Below are 14,240 nucleotides of genomic sequence, written 5' to 3' on the forward strand. Positions count from 1 at the left end.
CAGAACGGCTGTGCCTGTGCCTTTCCTGTGGGGATAGAATTTTTTTTGTGGATTTGTTGGCATCTGTTGCCCAATAATTATTCGTTCTGAACTTGATTTTTTTTAACCTGAGCTTGAGGTTTTCAAAAAAAAAGTGGTGGGTACAAAATGACTCATGACGAAATCTGATTGGTACCCACCGTTCCCACCAAAATCGACGCCTGAAGCCAAGCCAAAAAGGATGATATCAAGGTAGATTTCTGTGTTTTTTTTTTGCTCAAGTGTATGGCAAACACAGGGACTGGATGTTGATCCTTTCAGGGCTTGGTATAAGCCCTGACGGAAGAGACAGCTCAGATGAGCCATGGTGAGATATTGGGAGAGTCAGAGTTTTGGCAGAAACTCAATAGAGCTTTAATGACCTGCAGTCAGGGCCAGCAGTGGCTCACAACAGATCCAGGCTTTTCATTCTTCTGACCTTCAGAAGAATGAAGGACAGGAGGATTGCTCATCTGACCTGAGTGCACCATCCTATCACATCTAAGGTTGGATGGTTATGAACATCTGAGACCTGACAACAGATAATGGCCATTCAATATCATGCATGTACAGCACAAAAGCACTATTCCAGCCCACCATTGGCTTACATTCATTTTTGTGTAGAATGAAAATCAATTAGCCCAAACTTTATTAAGTGTTGTAATCCAGTGATGGCCAACCTATGGGTCTTAAGATAATTTTGAAGGGTCACAAGCAGGATTGTTCTTGTGAGATACTGTATTTGATACATTAAGCTCTTTAGGCCTTAAACAATTTAAACAATCAGAGAAGGAACAACTGTTCAACTGCTCATAAATGGCTGTAACCTGCGATGATGTTTCACATGAATCAAGAATGGTCAAAGTTGGTGCTATAGAGATTAGTTTATCTTGACTTTTATTTTCATGTATGAGGTTAAAGGTTGATCCTGTCGGGAAAGATCACAGTACCAATATTTATAGGGTTTTGTTGACTTAAATTAGGTTCCTCCAAGTGTCATGTGTGAGGCTGCACACAGCTAACAAAATGAAAACATATGCATCAGGTTGTTCAGTAAACAGCACATCAGAGGGTGCAGAAGTGATGGCTGTAACGGTGCCATTGTCTGATCAAAACAAAACACAAACTTCTACTGGTGCTCATGTTTCAATTTCTCATATGCCAAGCACTCGGCCCTTTGGAACATAGCCCTTGCCAAAGCAGTCCTTTTGAAAACTGCAATACAGCCAGTCTGGGCTTTTGAAGTAGACTGCTTGGCAAATAAACTGCACCCAGTGTTGATTGGAATTCACGGGGAGGCGGTAGACAAGGGGAAACGCACGCTACATTAATTAACACCTGGCCTCATTATCTGTCCCATGTGGCAGAGTCCCATTGGGATAAATTTAACACGGCCTTATTATCATGGGGGATGGTGGTGGGCTTTCATGTGTGCAAATCTGTCTACATACAGAGAAGTGAAGCAAAGTAATTTGGACATGTTTATTTGTTCTGTGTGTATTTTTTTTTTATCTGTATGAGGTTTCAGGTATCTTCCTATGTATTAGTTTGTGAGTAGCTACATGATTCTCCATGTTTAAGCTTGGTTGTGTGTAGGATTAGATTCCCTCTGATGTCAGAATTAAATAAAAAAGCTTTAACATTGCTATAATGAAAGGGTGTTTAAGTCTCTTTGCTGGATCTTTTCCTCTCTTTGCGGCGCTCTGTATTCTAAATTAGTTTTTGGATGGAACACTGCCTGCTTGTGTGGTAAAAATTGATATCACTCTTGTCAAGATACTTTAGAGGGAATACTTAACAAGTGCAGATATTCGTGTCGAAAATAAACACATCAGATGAGTTTTACAAGCCTCTTTTTTGATCCTGTAGAGATAGAGCATGGCACTCACATTCAGGGGCAATCTTTATCTTTGGATAAAACCCATTTGACAAGTTTCATGTTATAATACCTATAACAAATATAACTTCCTTTAGAACAATTGTTTACATTATGGTTTGTGCATGACCATATACACATGTTAATTAGCGCTTTAGAGCTGTTGGTAGGCATATAGCGAGAGCTCTGCTAGCTGGTGTCCTGCTTTTAGTGTTTAGCTAATTAAGGTAATCACCCCATCCAGCTCTAGCTCCATATGTGATGCACAGAGATGACGGTTGTAACAATCCTCTTCTAGGACTCTTGTTGTGAAAAAAGAAAATGTAAGTTAATGTACAGTAAATATAAAATGTTGAACACCTTTAAGCTCCATTAAGATGATTTGCAATTGGTCATCGCTCCAAATTTGTGTGTCAGTGTTTCAAACTATTTTAATCCCAGACAAAAGCACCATATTAAATTACCATTGTTGCCACAAGTGACTAAAGTGATAGTTGCAAGGTTAGCTGTCCTTTGCTAAGCTACCAGACTTCTGTGTATTTCAAATCTTAATTGTCATTCATCACATAATTAACAATTTACTTTGTAACCCAGAAGTGTTCACACAAACCCACATTTCGTGATCTGCTCTAATTCACTCCTATTCAGCCTTATAGTGTGATAAAATTTAAAACAAAATGGAAATGAAAGTATAATCCATTTGTTACCCCAGAACACCTCCGCCCTAACAATACACTGATATTCTAAAATCATTGCATTATTGATTTAGACTCTTGCTGGTTTCATATAAGCAGCTTTAAAAAACGCCAATCTGCCACAGAGGGATTCTGAGTGCTCTCTCATTGGGAAGAAAATCAGAGGACACAGACTCGGTTCTCAGCCTTTTACAATGAGAAGCAGGGGTCATAGCAGAGAAATTGATAGAAACTGGGATGAAATTGAGAGAGCGAAAAAAAAAAAAAAACAAGAGACAGTGAGAGTGAAATTGCTGCATTGTTCATCAGTGTGTTAGCTCATTGTGTGTCAACTCATCCTCCGTCTTTTCAATCTGCATAGTTATTAGAGGCTTTTATTAATTTGAAATGCCAACGCGACGAATAAAGCATTACTGAAATGTCAACCCTTTCACTGTTCATGATAAAATCACATCAGCCACTTTTGGAAACGGACATTATTCCATTCTGCACTTTTATCCTTATATCTCCCTCTCTACAGCACAGGGTCTTCCACTCTTCCTCAGAGATCGATATGGCCTGACAACATGATGGCTGGGTTTCCTAAGGGGTGCTGGGTCGCAACAGTCATCTCACCATTATTTCTCTCTTTCAAGTCTTACCTCTTACCTCGCAAACAAAATTACAAAAATATAAAATTCTGCCATGTGATGCTTGACCTTATCTAGGGGATGTTAGAGGGAACACAATGCAAAGTTAATGTGCTGCACGTATTAACAGCTGTAAGGTGTAGTTTGAAAATTTGGGAAATACACTTATTTGCTTTCTTTCCAAGAGTTGGATAAGAATATCAACATCAATGTCATGTACTGTATGTGTGTTTAAGTATAGAGCTGCAGCTTAGTTGTCTTTAGCCCAGCTTAGCATAAAGACTGGAAACAGTGAGAAATAGCTAACTTGTTTCTGTCTAAAGACATTTATCCATTGAGTATTTTTTTTCATAGGCCTTTCCAAAATAATTAGTTCATATATAATATATATATATATATATATATATATATATATATATATATATATATAATATAATATATATTTACTCTAATAGTAGAGTAAATATAAAACTACTTAAACTACTTACCTATAGATTCCTATATTTATAAAGTAAACCACACAACATGTTCCAAGGCTGGATTCCTACTGTAGTTATTTATTTATTTATTTATAATACCGGATATGTCAATGTGAATTTGAAGGAGTTTTTAGCATATCACCGAACATGTTGAATCTTTTTAAGCATTAAGCCATTGCAAAAGATACTACAAATTTGTGTTATCCTTCAATATCTTAATGATTATCACATTCTAGCTAATCTATTACATTCAGGAATAGGTTATCTGCTGTGTTTTCATGTTAAAAAGGCAAGAGTGGCCTTTTAAAAAAAAAAAAAAAAAGCTGTCTTGTAACACAGCTACATTCCCACCAACACAGACTTTTAAGGTTAGAGCTTTTAAAGAGTTCCTCTCCCATGAGATAAATGCTTGATTGCTTGACACTTCACAGTCTGGCCAAAATTAAAGACTGTCCTGAGGGAGGGGATGTCCTTTACATTCACATGCGCTTCACTGCTAAGAAGAAAAAACCTTTGGCAGATGGGTGAGCCAAGTTGGGTTTTTTGGGCAGCAACAGAGCTAGACTGCCAAAAAGCTTTGGAGTAATGCAATTACTGTATCGTTTACAGTATCCCATTCAGCTTGTCAGACATAAAATGATTCTGAATGTGTGTACAAGCACTGAAAGCTGGGAGAGCGCAAATAATTCAATTTAATGGTGAAGGGATTCTTTTATATTTCAAAATTACAGTGTGGACAGTCCTGTTACCCTGTTATTTCTTAAGTGAAAAGGTAGAGCTGAGGTGGACATGGCAAAACAGGAGGAACAGGAAACTCCCTGAGGGGTGTGAGTCAACATCAAGCTAGCAGAGGCCCAAGGGTCACCACAACACCGTCATCAATAGGAAAGTACTTCATTCAAAGCTCTGAATTACTCTTGCTCTCTGAGTACTGCTGTCTCCTTTGTTTTGACAGGCACCACACATGCTGAAATAACAAACTGTTGAGGTGTAAGAAAAACATGGTCATTTACCAGTGAAACTTTCATACTTGTATTACAGTATGTCTTTGCCAGGCAAGTGGAAAAGATGCTTTGGCATGTGAGTCTAAAGCAACTAGAGGTTGAACTACTGGAAGGAAGCTGAGTCATTGTGAAGTAAAAGAAGTTCCTCTGAATCATTTAAAAATACTATCTAATCTCCTGCTATGTGGGTCCCATAGAAGTAAATGCTAATGAGATTTGTCTTTGCCATTGTGCTTTAAAATTCAGACCTAAAAGGAATAGAAAATATTGAATCCCTTATGTCCGTTGAGCTAGAATAAGACTTAGTGATCCAGTCAATTCACTTTTAGTTGGCTGATTTTCTCATGTAAAATTAAAACTGCAATTGGCAAACTTGTGTAGAAATACACTGTCCAAATCACACAGAGGGTTCCAGTTTTGGCATTGTATGATTTAACCTAGAAGACTCCTCTAAAAACTAATAGTATATGACCTTTACTTTGGTATGAGCAATCCCAGACGGTGTGGTTTGGTGAACTGAGCACACTGTTTGTTTATTGATGACCAATGTTGGGGAGTAACGGAATACATGTACCGGCGTTACGTATTCAAAATACAAATTATGAGTAACTGTGTTCTGTTACAGTTACATTTAAATAGGTAGTATTTAGAATACAGTTACACTGCTGAAATCAATGGATTACATGACGATGCTTCTCTGTTTCACTAAATAACAGTTTACAGTATCTCTACTTTTCCCTACTTGTAAAAAATCAAGTTTTCGTGATTCCCGACTGCTGTTAAGAAAAGCACACAGTTGAACTACTGTAACAGTGGGCAAACAACATTGAAAGTCCATAATTCCTTGGCCATGCATCAGGGTTTCATCAATACTCAGTTTAAAGTCACAGAAAAAATTCTGAGACGTAAGTTGTTTCCAAAGCTTAATAAAAAATCAAAAAAAATGTTTATAAATTATAATTTATTTAAAGAACTTGAAGGAGACGAATGTAAAATTGGGAAAGTTATATTAGGGTTGGATGGTACCATTGGTAAAGAGTGAACCCGTGTACAGAGGTTCCTAAAGAACAGGCCGGTTGACCCGAGCTGCTTAGTAAGCCATCCACACTCTCTCCATTCAATCCGTGTGCAACAAAATAAAGCCATAAATATAGGCAATGTCCATCCAATAAAGATTGGTTTATCAAATCATCAGTTAATGAAGTTAAGTTAAACAGACGTAAACTGTGCATTCTTCAGATGTAGGAGCCAAAAACAATGTAATAAATAAATTATCTAACGGCTTGAATAAGTGAGAGAATGTATAAATCTGACAAAGTGTGATTAGCGGGTGTATGGATAGCTCAGTTGGTAGAGAGGGCACCCGTGTACAGAGGTTTACTCCTCAACACAGCAGGCCTGGGTTTGACTCCGAGCTGCGGCCCTTTGCTGCATGCCATTCCCCACTCTCTCTCCCTTCTCATGTCTTCAGCTGTTCTATCAAAATAAAGGCCTAAAATGGCCAATAAAATAATCTTTAAAATAAATGATTGTATTAGTAATAGTCTGATGTTAATGTAAGTTAAGTTCACGGCAACACGTAAACCTGCTATTATCCTTCGTGCTGAGAAAGCAAAAGTCCTGACACCTACAAAAAAATATTCTAACCTGGCTTTTCAAGTATTGTGTCTTCTTAAATATTTAGTTTTTAAAGAATAAATGGATATGGTTATAGGCCCTAATTTCAGCCAGCAAACATGCATTAAAATGTTAAACTGTTCAGACAGACTCTGTCAAGTTGAACCACAATGCCCATCACTTTCTTTTATATCTTCATGCATAATTCATCTGTTTGTATTTACAACTCTCTAAGAATTAACCTGTCACAGATCCCAGGGAATAATGCCGACATATCTCTATTTGTCAAGTGCTCATCTCATATGGAGCATCCAACCTCCACATGTTCAAACAAGGCATGGATATTATGCATAATCAGCTGACAGAAAACAAGGGACAGGGAAATTAAAAAGCCAGGAGACAAAAGAGGTGGCAGGCGAGAGAAAAAATAAATGATGAAACCCCCCTCTCATGGAGTCAGGGGACATGTTGCATGTCATCTTGGTGTCTTGGTACGCAGTGGTGCGATGATGATGTGCTGGGCAGGGCCAGTTCAGAACAGAGTCAAGGGCACGGGGTTGACAGGAAGCTAAACGCTCCAACTGTTTCCTGTCCCCAAACAAATAAATGGATGAATGACATGGGGCAAGCAATTACATATCCTCCACAATGTAACTGGCAAAGCAGGTTAGTAGTATATAAACATATTTTGTAGGAGAGTTGAGGTTTTAACCACTCTTCAGATTTATTACTCATGTCAACGACCTCACAGCCTATGTAGCAAAGGCTTTCCTTTCTCTTGTCCATAATCAATTTCTCATACTAACGTCTATTAAATCAATTCTTATGGGCATGTAAGACACAGATTGAAAGTTCACAATGACTCCTGTCATCTGCTGCATTGACTGTCAATAACGTGGCAGTCTCCGAGCAGCTTAGTGGGAGCTCTCATCTTGTCTTTCCTTCCTAAGCCTCCGAGGGGGCCGTGTGGTGAACTGGCAGCAGCAACTCCTTTTATCCATTCTGAGAACTGAATAAAGTTCAGAGGAATTACAAGAATCTTCCCAGTTAGATTCAGAAAAGCTGGAATACCAGTCAGTCACACCAATGTTTATACAATTGCCAACGTGACGCTGATGAATCAGCATGGCTGCAAATATTGTGGAGCATGTGGGCAACTGACACCTAACTCAAAGCTCATGTTCATTCATTTAGATCTACTGCCCGATCACTTTAGATGTTGTTGGAGAAAAGCGTGCCTCACAACTTCTTCCACCAAGATATTTCCCTGCCAGGTTTCAAACCACCAAACCACTGTGTGAAAGGTTCTCTAATCAGCAGGGTACTAATCCAAACACTTCTCCACCATGGCAGTCTCAGTTAGAAATGCTTAACGGGGTTGTCTATTTAACAAAACAGAATATATATACCCAGCAGATTCAGATTGGGAAAATTTTAAGACCATGTGGCAGCCATCTGCCAAACGTTTATTTTTGTTTTGTGTATAAACACTTCCATGCCCATTACATGGCAACTACAAATGATTCAGTTTTAACTCTGATTTGCATGAAAATAAAGCCTCCTCTCTAAACGAAGTCTACGTAATGGCCTGCCACTTTTGAGAATTGCCATTAAATCCACCAGAGCAAACTTGATTTAGACTTAAGAGAGAGAGAAAAGTGCTGTAATTAAAAATATTCTCATGTCTGTTAACCATATCCAAAATGATTATGAGAGGTTCTAGAGACAGATGACATTCAACAGGCGTTCTTCTGCATTAACAGCCATTGTACATTAGGGCCCATATGGTGCAATAGTGTAATAATTGTCTCGCCTAAGACAATTCAAATGGATCTAATTGGATAATTTGTATTAATCTATAAAAATGCTGAATATCAAAAATTTCTTTTTTGCTTTGAACAGAATGCATGACTTAGAAATAATAGACATACTTTGTATATTAGAAAAGTAATGGTAACTAATCCAACCTTCCTCTTAAATGACATGTTTTTTTTTTTTTTTTTTTTTTTTTTAATTGAAGGAATTGCACATACAGGTTATATGTCAAACAATACATTTCCCTTCGTTTGTTTTAATAAACAGAACAAACTCTCCCTCACCCACCCTGCCCATACCACTGTGGGCAGTGCGTTCACACCGCCACCAAAAGAAAAATAGATAAAAAAAAAAAAATAAATGTACAAAAAATAAAATAAAATAAATAGTATAAATTAAACAAAATAAAATAATGTACATACTCACAGCTCTGCATCAAACATCAAACACACTTACAAAACAAGTACAAGTAAAATAACAATAAAAACAATGTCTCATACTTCAGGCAGTACTTTAAGATTCTCAAAATATGTCACAAAGGGTTCCACTTTAGGTAAAATTTCTGGACCGAACCTTTCAGTGTGAATTGACTTTTTCTAGTTTAAGAAAAATAAACATCCTTAACCACAGGGTCACTGCTGGTGGGTAGCGGATGTCCAAACCAATAAAATCCTACGACGGGCAAGAAGTGATGTAAAGGCAACAATGTCCGATGGACCCGAGTTAAATTTAAGCTCTCATTTGAAATACCAAATATTGCAATCAACGGGCAAGGCTTAATTTGAATTTGTAGACTTCAGATAAAGTTTGGAAAACAGATGACCAAAATTGATTTTAGACGGGGGCACAACCAGAAGGTGTGTGTTAAATCGGCAGGAGAGAGGGAACATCTATTACAACTCCCGTCCGTTCCCGGATATATATCTGCCAACCTAGCCTTACTGAAATGAGCCCTATGCACTACTTTAAACTGAATGAGCCCCAAGCGTGCACATGATGAGGATGAGTTAATCCTTTGTAGCGCATCCTCCCAAAGTCTGCCCGACAACTCAACCAACAACTCCCCTTCCCACTCGATCTTAATTTTGAAAGGTCATGGTTTTCCGAGACAGTAATTGAAATATAACCTTGATATCAGTCCTTCTTTTGGATAGAGGAGGGTCCATTCCTTCCCATGCTACCTCAGTGGGGAGGACTGGAAAGAAGGGAACAGGCTTTAACACAGTGACGGATCTGGAGATATCTAAAAAAAGTTACTGTGTGAAAGATATATTTCTGGCATATATTATCAAAACTATCAAACCCTCCTTCACAGTACAAGTTTTTAAAACAGGAGAGCTGCTTTCTGCTCCACTGCGTAAATATCAAGTCAAGAGAGGAGCTGGAAATAAATGATTTTACAGATAGGCTTAGTGGGGAGGAGAGGTAATTTGTAATGATTTCGGAACTGGGCCCAGATTCTAAGAGTGGACAGTACTATGGATTGGAGGTAAACCTAGACCATTTAATGGGCAGGGAAGAGTAGACCAAAGCAGGGAGGGATGAAGAGTGGCAAGAGTGCGCCTCAAGTCTACACCAGTCAGTGTCTGGCACGTGGAGCCAAATAGATTTTCTGAAAGTTTGCTGCCCAATAGTAGTGGAAAAACTGGGGAGAGCTAGTCCCCCAACATCTGTCCCCTCTGAAGTAAGCCTCGTTTAACTCTTGGAACTTTATTCTTCCAGATGAAGGAGGTAATAGATGTTTAACCGATTTAAAAATGATTTAGTCAGGAATAATGGTAGACACTGAAACAGATACAAATACTTTGGAAGTACGTTCATCTTCACCGATTGTACCCTCCCTGCTATAGTCAGAGGTAGACTGCTCCACCTATGAAAGTCAGCTTTGGTTTGTTAACTAGAGGTGTAAAAATTAGCCCCAAGGAGAAGGTAAGGAACGCGTAATGTTTATTCCAAGATATTGTGAAACCGGAATGTGATAAGTTGAATGGGACTGCTTCTTGTTTAATTTGCATTGCCAAATAATTCATGGGAAGCATTCGCTTTTCTGATAATTAAGTTTGTAGCCAGAAAACAACCCAAATTGTCAATATTGAAACAATTACGGGGGCGCTAGTTTCTGGATTGCTTACATAAATCAAGAGATCGTCCGCATACAGAGAGACTCGATATTCCTCAGTCCCACGCCTAACCCCCCGCAATAACGACGACGACTTTAACGCGATCGAAAGAGGCTCGATTGCCACTGCAAACAGGAGGGGGGATAAAGGACAACCTTGACGTGTCCCACGTGATAGAGGGAAAAATTTTGAATGAGACTGATTAGTTTGAATACATGCTTGCGGGGACAATACAGGAGACGAATCCATGCGAGAAACGTGTCACCAAACCCAAACTCTCCAATACTGCAACAAATTTCCACTCCACCCGATCAAAGGCCTTCTCCGCGTCTAGAGAGATTACAGCTTCTGGAGTCAATGAGGGACCAGGGGAATAGATAACGTTAGTAAGTCGGCGAATATTTGAAAAAGAGTGGCGACCCTTTATAAAACCAGTCTGGTCTTCAGAGATAACTTTAGGGAGAACGGATTCTAAACGATGTGCCAACACCTTGGCTAAAATTTTTATATCAACATTTAGGAGGGAGATAGGACGATAAGAGCCACAGTAAGTAGGGTCCTTGTCCTTTTTGAGTAGTAGTATAATCTTAGCTTGTGTGAGGGTTGGGGGCAAATAACCATTTCCCAATGATTCGTTAAATACTTCCAGCATAATAGGCGCAAGTTTATCTTTAAATTTCTTAAAAAATTCAGGGGGGTAACCGTCAGGTCCTGGAGATTTACCAGTTCGCACATCTCCGATGGCTGCAACGATTTCTGACTGTGTAAGAGGTCGATCTAACCCTTCCCTGTCTCCTGGCTCAATAGTAGGTAACTCTAAACTATCCAAGAAACTGTTCATATTCGTAACATTGATGGGAATTCGAGCTGTAAAGTGTAGAGTAAAATGTTGCAAAAGTATATTGATTTCTTTGGGTTGGGACTATATTTTGATCCTGATCTCTCACTTGGGGTATGAGCCGTGAAGCAGCCTGACGTTTCAGCTGGTGAGCCAGCAATCGACTAGCTTTTTCTCCGTACTCATAGTAAGTGCTCCGGTCCGCATAGTAGTAAGTATTCAGCTTGGTTGGTTGTTAGAAGATTGAGCTTAGACTGCAAAGCTATCCGTTCTTATATAATTCTGGGGAGGGGCTTTCAGAGTATTTGCGGTCTAAATTAACAACTGATCTGTCAGGTCTTGTGCTTGTTTGCGGCGTTCCTTATTGTCATGTGCTACATAGGAGATAATTTGTCCTCTTAAGTATGCTTTAAGGTTTCCCAGAGCAGAGAATATGATATACCTTCCTTTTGTTACTTCCAGGAAAGTATCTATATTGGTTGCCACATGTTCACAAATTTCTCATTTGAAAGCACAGGGAATTAAGTCTCCAGAAGGATTGCTCGCTAACGTTTAAAGTGAAAGAAAGGTCTAAGATGAGTGGTGCATATCTGAAATTATGATGGCCAAGTATCAACTGATACCACTGGCGGGATGAAAGAGCTATCTATAAAAAATATCTATCCTTGAAAAAGAATGGTGGACATGAGAAAAGAAAGAGAATTGTTTGGAGTTTGGATTTTGAAACCTCCAGGGTTTACACAGCCATTTTGTCTCATAAAGTCTGAAAAGACCCTTGACATTGCGGAAGGTGAAACAAAATTTAGGCTAGATTTATCGAGCAATGGGTCAATTGTACAATTAAGATCTCCTGCAAGGATCAGTCTATGTGTATCTAAATTAGGGAGAGACGACAGAAGCTGTTGGCAAATTCAGTATCGTCCCAGTTAGGGAGCGTAGACATTCACCAAAAGAACGGGTGTTTGGAATAGGAGGCCCGAGACAATGACATATCGACCATTGGGATCTGCAATAATTGTATTTGGTGAAAACTGAATTCGTTTATTATCAAAATTGCCACCCCTCGAGATCTGTTATTAAATTTGGAATGGAAAATATTATTAACCCATGCTTTATGGAGTCTGGTGTGATCTTTTAGCCTTAAATGTGTCTCCTGCAAAACAAAACATCAGATTCAATCGTTTAAGATGGAAAAAATCCTAGAACGTTTCACAGGACCATTCATCCCCTTAACATTCGACATGTTTTTTAATGTATGAGTTTGCATACTGTGTCTGAGTTAAAAAAGACCTTAAACCGGTGTTGAATGCCACAGTGCACCACAGGAGAACAGCTTTAATACCAACACATTTTGAAGACACCCTGAAGGTCTGCAGCTAAAAATAAAAACAGGGCTAACTCCCTGATGTAGAACATCTGTCCTGGTTATCTTGGACTCTTTTATTACTTGTCCTAAACATTCAAGAGAAAGTAGGCTTAATATTTTAACCAAAACCAAAAGGGTATCTTTACCATTTCATCCAAAAAGTAAACAACCTCAAAACTTTACTTATAAAAGATCCACTCTTGAATGATTAATGCCCTTTTCATGAGCAAAGGCTGTCATAACTATATTCAGCAGAGCTTAGTTTGGACAAAAAAAACATCCTTGAGCGACAGAGATGGGAATCATAAGCACAAGAAAGAGTGAAGGGAGGGGTGACGAGCCATCCAAGATTCTTTGACCATCCGTGATGAAGGAAACCAACTCCTGGGGAAAGTGATTTGACTAGGCTTACCGCAGGCAACTTGGTGATTGGCTAAAAGAGCTAATTTGCATGCTGCTTTCATCTCGAACAAACTCCCAGGGAGCACCGGTGGATAAGGTCACCAGTGTCAGTCTGCCAGTGTGCCAGCCGAGAACGTAAATAGATCAAATGCACACGCCGTTTGAGCGAGTGCAGGAGGAACCGGTGTTCTTGATCATCTGGACAATGATGACCTCAAATTCATGTCAGAGGGGATCCTAGCAGCCTGACAATCAGGTGTAGGGACATCTGAACAATCCCATAACAAAATCTTTTAGTCAAGTCAAGGGACAGCTTGAATATACAGGTTAAGCTGTGTAGAATGTTATATTCTATCCATGAGGTGAACAGGATCTTTTAAGTCTAGTTCCTATTCGCGATGATACTAGTTGAAACTTTCAACTTCTTGCAACGAGCCGGTCTATAGCTTTCACACCAATGTGACTAGACGAGACAGGGTATCATCTCCATAGCAACCGCTTGTTGTAGTTCCGTTCTATCTTCCGTATATTAGTTTTTTTTTGTAGCTGGATATGTCATTTGTTTTGTCGAAATATGAATATGGATAATGTTAGTGATATTGACACGCTTGCTACAGTTGCTTTTCTAGTGGTTGATGACCATTTTATTTCTCTGATTGACCAGATGACGTTACCATCCTTTCAAGCAGTCGTTGAGGCTTCATCTAAAACTCTGCCATTTCAACCAGCTGTTTGAAACATAAAAATAAAACAGTGAACTGGGCTTTATCTATTATGTCAATAATCTTAGTTTTCATTGACCTGCAGTGTTTCCATCAACATCTAAAACACAAAAAGTGCATTAATTTAATATGGGGATTGAACCGTGTCTACTTATGATTGGAATTTGACATTTTAGTTGAAAATTAAATTTAAATATTAATAATGACCATTAAACTATATGAGTTAGTTAAGTGTTCTTTCATTCATGACTATTTTTATTTCATTGCCTCTCGTTAGAACTTACCTATAAAATTGTAACTTTTTTGTTTAGTGTTTTACAGTAGATTCAAAAACTCTATCTGGTCATATTTTGCTCTTTATACTCTCTGTTATGTTAATGTTGCATAAGGTAATCTAGTGGACTAATAAAGGTTTCACCGTTTGTTTTGATATAAAGCTTCACAGAACGTCACACACGACTGGCAACCGGCTCCTTTTCATCCTACAGCGGCATGAAATGTCTCAATGCCATCTGGAGCTGAGAAAAATAAAAACTCTTTTTTTTAAAGATGCCCATTTTAATTGGTAAATATTTACTTGCAGGAGCTCTCGGGGGGCACGCATGCACACGACTTCTAATAAAGCACTTTAAAGCCTATGGGCTCTTGCTGCTTTCTTT

General features: G+C 38.7%; 1 protein-coding gene across 4 annotated transcripts in view; it reads right to left on the bottom strand.

Annotated features, from left to right (window-relative positions):
* The window catches only part of LOC116698497 (netrin-G1), a 63,708-nt gene that overhangs the window by 41,476 nt on the left and 7,992 nt on the right, over nucleotides 1-14,240 (bottom strand). The window lies entirely within an intron of this gene.

Source organism: Etheostoma spectabile, chromosome 12, assembly GCF_008692095.1.
Source record: "Etheostoma spectabile isolate EspeVRDwgs_2016 chromosome 12, UIUC_Espe_1.0, whole genome shotgun sequence".
Lineage (NCBI taxonomy): Eukaryota > Metazoa > Chordata > Actinopteri > Perciformes > Percidae > Etheostoma > Etheostoma spectabile.